Consider the following 9,300-nt stretch of genomic DNA (forward strand, 5'->3'; position numbering starts at 1 on the left):
AGTGCTAGGCTGCATTAACAGAGGGATAGAATCAAGATCACGTGAAGTGTTAATACCACTTTACAATGCCTTGGTAAGGCCACACTTGGAATACTGCATCCAGTTTTGGTCACCACGATGTAAAAAAGATGCTGAGACTCTAGAAAGAGTACAGAGAAGAGCAACAAAGATGATTAGGGGACTGGAGGCTAAAACATATGAGGAACAATTGCTGGAATTGGGTATGTCTAGTTTAACGAAGAGAAGGACGAGGGGGGACATAATAGCAGTGTTCCAATATCTCAGGGGCTGCCACAAAGAAGAGGAAGTCAAGCTATTTTCCAAAGCGCCTGAAGGCAGGACAAGAAGCAACAGATGGAAACTAATCAAGGAGAGAAGCAACCTAGAACTAAGGAGAAACTTCCTGACAGTTAGAACAATTAACCAGTGGAACAACCTGCCTCCAGAAGCGGTGAATGCACCAACTGGAAGTTTTTAAGAAGAAACTGGACAGCCATTTGTCCGAAATGGTATAGGGTTTCCTGCCTGAGCAGGAGGTTGGACTAGATGACCTCCGAGGTCCTTCCAACTTTATCATTATTATTATTATTATTATTATTATTATTATTATTATTATTATTATTATTATTATTATTATTATTATTATTATTATTATTATTGGCTTTGCTTGTCAGCAGGTCATACAAGGTGATCGTGTGATCCCGGGACACTGCAAAGGTCGAATATATGAGCCAGTTTCCAAGCATCCAAATTTTGATCACATGACCAAGGGGATGCTGCAATGGTCAGAAGTGTGAAAAACAGTCATAAATCACTTTTTTCAGTGCTATTGTAATTTTGAATGGTAACTAAACAAACTGTTGTAAATCATGGACTAACCATATCCCTGTTGCTCAGAATTTATATTATATAAAAAAGAACTTTTTCAGTGGTAGGCCTACTAAATTATGTAAATTTTTTTCCTGCTTTGCAAATCATGCATGGCCTCAACTCCGCACCTTTTAGAGTGAAGTAGAAAAGCTCATATATCTTATTGCTTTATCTGAGAGTTGTTTTTAAAGTTTTAATTATGCCAGGTTCAAATTAAAAGGTTTTAAAATAGCAGAGACTGAAATTGGATGGACCATAGAACTGTCCATCATAGATGAAATGTCATTGCAACACAAATAGCCCTCGATTTACAATCACAATTGGGATGTGGTCATTAATGGAGAGATCGGGTGACTGTGCCCAATTTTATCCTCTTTTTTGCCGTGATCATGCAGTTGTTAAGTGAATCCAGCTTCCTTCAGCTTCCTTCATTGATTTTGCTTGTCGGAAGTTGGCTGGGAAGGTTGCAAATGATGATCACACGATCTCAGGATGTTGCAAGCACATTGTAAACACATGTTGGTTGCCAAGTACCTGGAATCAAGACAGAAGAAAGTCTTCTGTAAAGAAGTCCTGCAACCTAACACAGTATATGCCAAGAGTCATTTGATGTCAGTGGGACACCAATTAAATAAATACATGCATACAGACATATATGCATAATATCTTTATCAGGGAACCAAAACATCTGCTATTGTCTTGGTGTCCCAAGAACTTTGTTAATTCTCTCTTTCAGCAGCTGGGGAAGCAAAATGATAAGATACAAAGTAGGCCAACAAAAATGGTAGTATCTCCAAGTCTAATGGACTAATGGATAATCAGCAGTTCTCATGACATACACAGTGTGGATTTGCTACTCCAGAATTCAAAAGGCAGAGAAGGAAAGGAAGAAAAATAAGGTGGAGACTTAATGGCTTTACACTAGTTTGAAACGTAGACAAAATACATCCTCTTCACTTGGGTATAACAACCAATTGGTTTGGAACTGGAAAAGTGTTATTACAACTAAAGGGCATTTAAGTCCCCCAGAAGCACCTGAAATGCCTGGTTTTTTCCCCTAGTATCAGGATCCATGTAATTGCATATCACATATCCTGGGTACGTGTGTTTTGCTGCATGTCAGGTGTAGAGAGAACACAGGAAGCCTTATGTTCACCTGAAGTGGCCGCAATCAATTTCCTCTAAAACCTTCAAGCCCTCTTTTCAGAAATACTAATAATAATAAAATGAGAGAACTCCTTTGTCACACTGCAGGCCAAGAAAATATCATGCTTTATGTTGCTGTCCTGAAAAGTGATTGTTACAGCATGGAATAATCCTGTTCAAATCTTCAGTAAGGCAGCCCTGTTCTCTTTTGTGATTCCCGATTCCAGTTCTTTGCCTCAGTCTTCTCTTCTTCTAGATTCATTTCATTCCATGTCTATTCTGTGAAAAAAAGAGTAGATACAGAATACAAATAGAAAGAAGATCATTTCTGGCACTGTTGCCCCATTAAAAAAAATATTTTTCTGTAAAAACTGTTTGCATTTCTGTTTTGGATCTCTCCTGCTGCTGGACCTTCTTTGTTCAAAAGAGGAGCATATGAGTTTGTTATCAGAAAGATGCCTTATATTGCTGAAAATCAGAATTCCTCAAGCAAGGTACTCTTCTGTTATGTGGACTTCAAGTCCCAGTAAACTTCATTACAGCCCATCCCTGGCTAAGCATTCTGAGAGCTGAAGTACACACATTTAGGAGTGAAATATTTGTAGACAACGCAAAGCTGGGAAGAATAGCCAATATTTTAGAAGATAGACTCATCTCCAGAAAGATCTTGACAGACTTGAGTATTGGGCCCTATCCAACAAGATGCAGTACAGTCGTGAAAAAAATAAGGTCCTGCACTCAGGCAGGAAACACTAAATGCATAGGTATAGAATAGATGGTACTTGATAGGTGTCTTCCAGTACTTGAGAGGCTATCACAAGAGAAAGGAGATTGACTTATTCTCTAGGGCACCAAAGGGAAGGACAAGAAGAATGGGTAAAAGCTTGCAAAGAGACAGCCAACCTAGAAATAAGGAGAAAATTTCTGACAGCGAGGGCAATTAATCAGTGGAATACCTTGCCTCCCGGGATTGTGGGTACACCATTACTGGAGATTTTCAAGAATAGTCTGGACAACCATTTGACTGGGATGGTATAAGGCTCCTGTCTTGAGCAGGGGTTTAACTAGAAGACCTCTGAGGTCCTTTCCAACTCTATGAATCTATCATCACACTATTATGGATGCGGTCTTGACTGTTTTACCTACATTCTGCAGACAACCCTGGAGAAAATTGTGTCTTTTTCCAGCAATAAAGCATCTGGTTGGGATGGGCATTGCTTTATTCTAGCTGAGTATGGGAACCATCAGACCAGAAGCTGCCTGCCAGTAGCACCATTGGTCTAAATTCTTTCCACGATAGTTAAAAATAAAACATGTGTTGCAAAACTTCAAGTATCTTCCTGATGAATCGAGATACTTACCCAGAATTCTTTTAAATCCCAACTGTGCATAGTTTATATTGTAAAGTCCTTACAAGTGGCCAATCCAAACAAGTATATTCTTCAATCAGCAGAGTCTTTGTCTTCTGCTGAGTTGTTTCATTAGTAAAGAGGATTAAGCCTTTTTTCTTGGAAATCATAATTCAGAGTAGCAATTGTAGCACTTAGCTAATTAGAAATATTATGCTCATTGGAATATTTTTAAAGATTAAAGATGGTTATAATATAAAGATGGTCCCTTAACAATACAAAAATATAATTATAAAAAGAGCCCTCTTTTCAAGTATCAGACCTAAATTAAACAATTAAGAGCTTTCTTAACAAGCACCCTAACAAAATGTTTTCTTGTCAAAAAGCTCTCTTGATAATTGAATATTAGAGACCTTTTAATGAAGCTGCAAACTTGTATAGATGGTATCATTATTTAGAATGACGGTTAAAACAGATGAGTTCAAAACACTTCATTTTGTTTTCAATTTCCTTTATTAAGAGTAATTTATACTCTACCATGCAAAGTAAGAGAAGGAAGAAATGAGACATATTAAAACGTATTAAAACCAATGAGAATAATGGTGTTCCCTAATGGAAAGACCTAAAACAAAGAATATTAGCGAACAAAGACAAATAAGATAAGATAAGATAACCTTTATTGTCATTATTTTACATTTTATACATGTCCCAGGATAATGTTGCAGGATCCAATCTGAGTTGGTCACCAGGACCAGATTGGAGGTGTATTCTTCTAAGCTTTTGGACTCATGCTGGATCCCATCCTTAGGGATTTTTTTCTTCTTCTTTCCTTTCCTTTCTCTCACTTGCATGTTGCTCAGGCATATGTGAATATTGGAGAATATTCAACTTTTTAAATGTCTGTCTGTCTGTCTGTCTGTCTGTCTGTCTGTCTGTCTGTCTGTCTGTCTGTCTCTCTCTCTCTCTCTCTCTCTCTCTCTCTCTCTCTCTCTCTCTCTCTCAGCATGGTTGTCCCAATACGGATCATATTGCCATGGGCTAGCAACTAAATGGATACAGTTAGAAGCAGAATGATATGTATTATGTTGCACTCTTGCCTTGAGCCCCAAGATTCTAAACCCCAATTATTTTCTTTAGGATTTTAATAGGGATGTAAACTGCTCTCTAAGCATTGTTGGAACCTTGGCTTCTTCTACATCAAGTCAGGGGTGGCCAACCTGTGACTTTCTGCTGCCTTTTGGCATTTCCTTCCAAAAGTGCTTGCTAATTGTAATTTTGAACATGGTTTTGATTTTGCCAGCTTCCTCAAAGATCATGGGAACTGTGAAAATGCTTTTACCTGGCCTAATTTATAAGGAGAACAACTAACTATTCAAAAAACATATGCTTAAGAGATGTTGGTCCTGTTTTACAGGGAGGGACGTCCACATTTATTCCTGGAACATGACTTCTGGCTTTGCCTCTTTGAATAGCTTTGTGTTTATGGAAGCCCAGGATGTTCAGATAATAAATTGGTGGGATTACAGTAACCTTTGTCTATCTTTTTAGTAGAAGCGGCCAAATTTAAATAGTTATTTTTAATCTTTTTAAATTTTGTATTGTATTGTACCATTGTTTTAAACTGGCTGTAAGCCGCCCTGAGTCCTCCGGGAGAAGGGCGGGGTATAAATTTAATAAAATCAAAATCAAATCAAAATCTCTATCCTTTTCTAGCCCAACTCCTTTCTAATCTCCTTTCTACTTGGCCAAACATAAAGGTAAAGAGTTCCCCTGCCCCAGACTCTAGAGGGCATGCTCATCTCTGTTTCTAAGGTGAGGGAGCCAGTATTACCTGAAGACAGTTCCATGGTCATGTGGCCAGCATGACTATATGCTGAGGCACATGGAATGCTCTTACCTTCCCACTGAAGTGATACTTATTTATCTACTCATATTTGCATGTTTTTGAACTGTTGTTAGGTGGGCAGGAGCTGGGGCTAGGAATGACAGTTCACCTCATGTTGCACAGCATAAACCTGGGTTGGCAGCTGACAAGCTCAGTGTGTCTTTAACCACTTAGCTCTACCCCTCTCCCCCATTTCACTTGCAAGGCTGTAATATGATGCTTCCGCCATTCCGTTTTCTTCCTCGTGGTAGGCTGGTTTACTTCTCAAACTGGAAGAAAGAACAGATTCTTTCTGCCAGATGTCCTTCAGCTACAAGCTGCAGAGCAATCCCAAATTTTCTCCTAGTCCTGTTTTCTCACCAGCCTTTTACCCTATTATTTCATTTTAGCCATTGTCTATCCATTGCGGGATGAAGGCCTGTTCCTCATGTTTCCAACCAATACGGTCCTGAGCTTTTGTTTGCCAACTTGGCCAGCAATATTTGCTGATGTTGTCAATTCATCTTGTTTTAGGTCTCTTTCGTGGAGGCTTTTTATCAAATGGGATACCTTCTATGACTGCCTTGGTCCGTCTGCCATCAGTTCTTCTTGCTATGTGACCATTTCCATTTCAGTTCTTTTACTTTTTTGATGATATTGTACGCTTTAGTTTGTTGTCTAATACATGTGCAGGACTTTCTATCCCAGTGGTTCTCAACCTGTGGGTTGGGACCCCATTTGGGGTCGATCGACCATTTCACGGGGGTCGCCAAGCAAGGCTGTCCGCCATTTTTTTTGTCCGCCATTTTTTCCCCTTTTCCGGCGGGTGCCTTACCTCCCTTGGGCTGGGCCAGCTGGTGGTCGGCCTGCTCCGTCTCTGCCGCTTGCCAGCTACGCCTCGGCCGGCGCAGGGGGCGGAACCACGCANGTTTAGTCCTCAACTTACGACCGGTTTAGTCCTCGACTTACGACCGGTTTAGTCCTCAACTTACGACCGGTTTAGTCCTCGACTTACGTCCGGTTGGGGTCGCGGCATTAAAAAGGTTGAGAACCACTGTTCTAGCCTGTCTTGTAATGCCAAGCATGTATCTTTATTTATTTATTAAATTTATATGCTGCTGATCTCACTATGGAAGTGACTCTTTTATATCTCTCACTTTTGGAATTGGCCCAGCTTTCTCTTCATCCAGCTGGTTTAGTAATTCATATCAAACAATGAAGGCAAGGCCATCTGGATTTAAACTAGTCCTCACATCCTCTCTACTCCAGCCAGCCTCATCAGCATGCATGTCGTCCCCTACCATCTCCTTACAGCAACAGAAAGATAAAATTACTCTATAAGTCATCATATTAATGAGATTGCATTATTTGAAATGAAATTGGAATTATATAAATCAATTTTGTTTCTGTCTTCAATCTGCCTTCATCTTGAGTGTCCCTTGCACACACACACACACCCAAATTGTGTACACTTCATTTATGGTAACTACTTGGGGCATTTATTTTCATAGACTAGAGAGCAATTCTCTGCCCAAGATAGATTCCTTCAACCCTTTTTTATCTTCTCTGTCATTATTTCATAGTAATAGCACTAACAGAGCCTCACATTATTCTTATATTAATGGATAATCCTTATTTCCTAGTGAAATGGAGCACTCTTAATTAAATGCAATAGGATCAAGGATCTCTGAGTTCTCCATCAGATTAAACAATTTTCACTTATTCTCTGAATCCTCCAGCAGAGGATTTACTGTCAACACAAAGATGGTTAGATTGCTTAAAATTGGTTGGTGCCCCCTGACTGGTGAAACCTGAGATTTCATATGCAATTATAGCTTTAAAAAAAAAAGTCTGAGTCACCAGAGATGATCAGGGCTGGGTTAATAAAATGTGAACCAAAATCAGGAGGACTCTGTGCGTTTGGAAAAAGGTTTTCATTACTTGTTCTAGAATGGTAATAACAATGGAGAAAATACTATTGTTCACCTGATAAAATATTGATATTCATTAAAATCATTAAAAATCCACATTTCAAAATGGGCTGGACGACTACATTCTTGAAAAGGGGAGAATTGTTTAACGCTCATCGCAAGTTCCTTGACTTCACTGTGAAAAGATAAAAACTTAAAGAATCTCTCAAGTCCACCTCAGCTCCTGTTGACCCATGATATAGCACAAGGTTCTATCTTGTCCCCTATTCTGTTAAACACCAACCAAAACAAAATCCCACTGGTGGGTATTCATTTATTACTTTGGCATGGGAAGACATTGGTATGCACTCAGTAGGTCTGAAAATTATTCTCTATTATGGACTGGATGAGAGATAATACACTGAAATTAAATCCAGATAAGAGTGAGTTGTTGCTAAGGAGCAAGTAAACTCAGGAATTGAGGTGATTGAGGTCCAGGCAGAAGAAGAACATCATGGCTTCAAAATCTAAGGGACTGGTTTGGACAAAACTCAGCAGCATTTTTTCGTGCGGCTGCTGATAAAAACAGGATCGCCAACATGATCGCCAACGTCTGATAACGGATATGGCACAAGAAGAAGAAGAAGAAGGCTCTAGATGGTCCTGCATTCCCCTCAAAACTCCTGTATCATAGATTAGAATCACTAGGCCTCATTGGATTTGCTGATGGTAGCTGTGGTAAAAATCTCATTTGCACATCCATTGGTACTGCTCATTTTTTTCCTGAGCAAGTGATTATTTTAACAAATTTTAGATGACACTTTCTTAAAAAGCATCCAGAAACAGCCCTTGAATAAAATATGCCATCATGGCTCTTAAGATGTGAAAAGAACAGAGATCACTTGACACTACACCGAAAGATCTGTATGGGTTCCTGAGTGCCTAAATAACATGATAGCAATGTCCCAATATTTAAGGACTGTCACAAAGAAAAGGTGATCAGTCTATTTGATCCTGTGACCCCCGAGGACATGGACAGAATGCTGGGATGGCTGAACACCACCACATGTTTACTGGACCCGTGTCCCTCCTGGCTGGTACTGGCCTCCCGGGAGGTTACACGAGGCTGGCTCCAGGAAATCGTCAACGCTTCTTTGAGTGAGGGGTTCTTGCCGGCTGCCTTGAAAGAGGCTGTGGTGAGGCCCCTCCTCAAGAAGTCCTCCCTGGACCCGGCTACTTTGGCCAACTACCGGCCTGTCTCCAACCTTCGCTTTCTTGCGAAGGTTGTTGAGAGTGTGGTGGCACGACAGTTCCCTCAGCACCTGGAAGAAACTGTCTATCTAGACTCGCACCAGTCCGGCTTCCAGCCTGGGCACAGCACGGAAACGGCATTGGTTGCGTTGGTTGATGATCTCTGGAGGGCTCGGGATAGGGGCTGTTCCTCTATCCTGGTCCTGTTAGACCTCTCAGCGGCTTTTGATACCATCGACCATGGTATCTTGTTGCACCGGTTAGGGGGGTTGGGGTTGGGGGGCACCGTTTTACAGTGGTTCTCCTCCTACCTCTCGGACCGGACGCAATTTGTGTTGGCAGGGGGCAGAGGTCAACCTCGAGGCGCCTCACTTGTGGGGTACCACAGGGGTCGGTCCTCTCGCCTCTCCTGTTCAACATTTATATGAAGCCACTGGGTGAGATCATCCGTGGTTTCGGGGTGAGTTTCATCAGTACGCAGATGACACCCAGCTGTACATCTCCACCCCGGACCACCCCAACGATGCCGCGGAAGTGATGTCCCGGTGCCTGGAGGCCGTGCGAGTCTGGATGGGGAGGAACAGGCTTCGTCTCAACCCGTCCAAGACCGAGTGGCTGTGGTTTCCGGCGTCAAGTCATAGCCAGTTGGTTCCATCTCTGGCTATCGGGGGCGAGTCATTAGCCCCCGCGGAGAGGGCTCGCAACCTGGGTGTCCTCCTGGATGCTCGGCTGTCTTTAGACGATCATGTGACGGCCGTGGCCAGGGGGGCTTTTCATCAGGCTCGCCTGGTACGCCAGTTGCGCCCCTTTCTGGATCGGGACGCCCTATGCACAGTCACTCAAGCCCTCGTTGTTTCCCGCCTGGACTATTGCAATGCTCTCTACATGGGGCTCCCCTTGAGGTGCACCC

The 9,300-nt window shown here is 41.7% G+C and overlaps 1 protein-coding gene across 1 annotated transcript in view; it reads left to right on the forward strand.

Moving 5' to 3' along the window:
• Positions 1–9,300, forward strand: part of TRHR (thyrotropin releasing hormone receptor) — a 22,102-nt gene that overhangs the window by 10,007 nt on the left and 2,795 nt on the right. The window lies entirely within an intron of this gene.

The sequence above is a fragment of the Protobothrops mucrosquamatus genome, unplaced genomic scaffold (assembly GCF_001527695.2).
Source record: "Protobothrops mucrosquamatus isolate PMUCROS unplaced genomic scaffold, P.Mucros_1.0 scaffold3167, whole genome shotgun sequence".
Lineage (NCBI taxonomy): Eukaryota > Metazoa > Chordata > Lepidosauria > Squamata > Viperidae > Protobothrops > Protobothrops mucrosquamatus.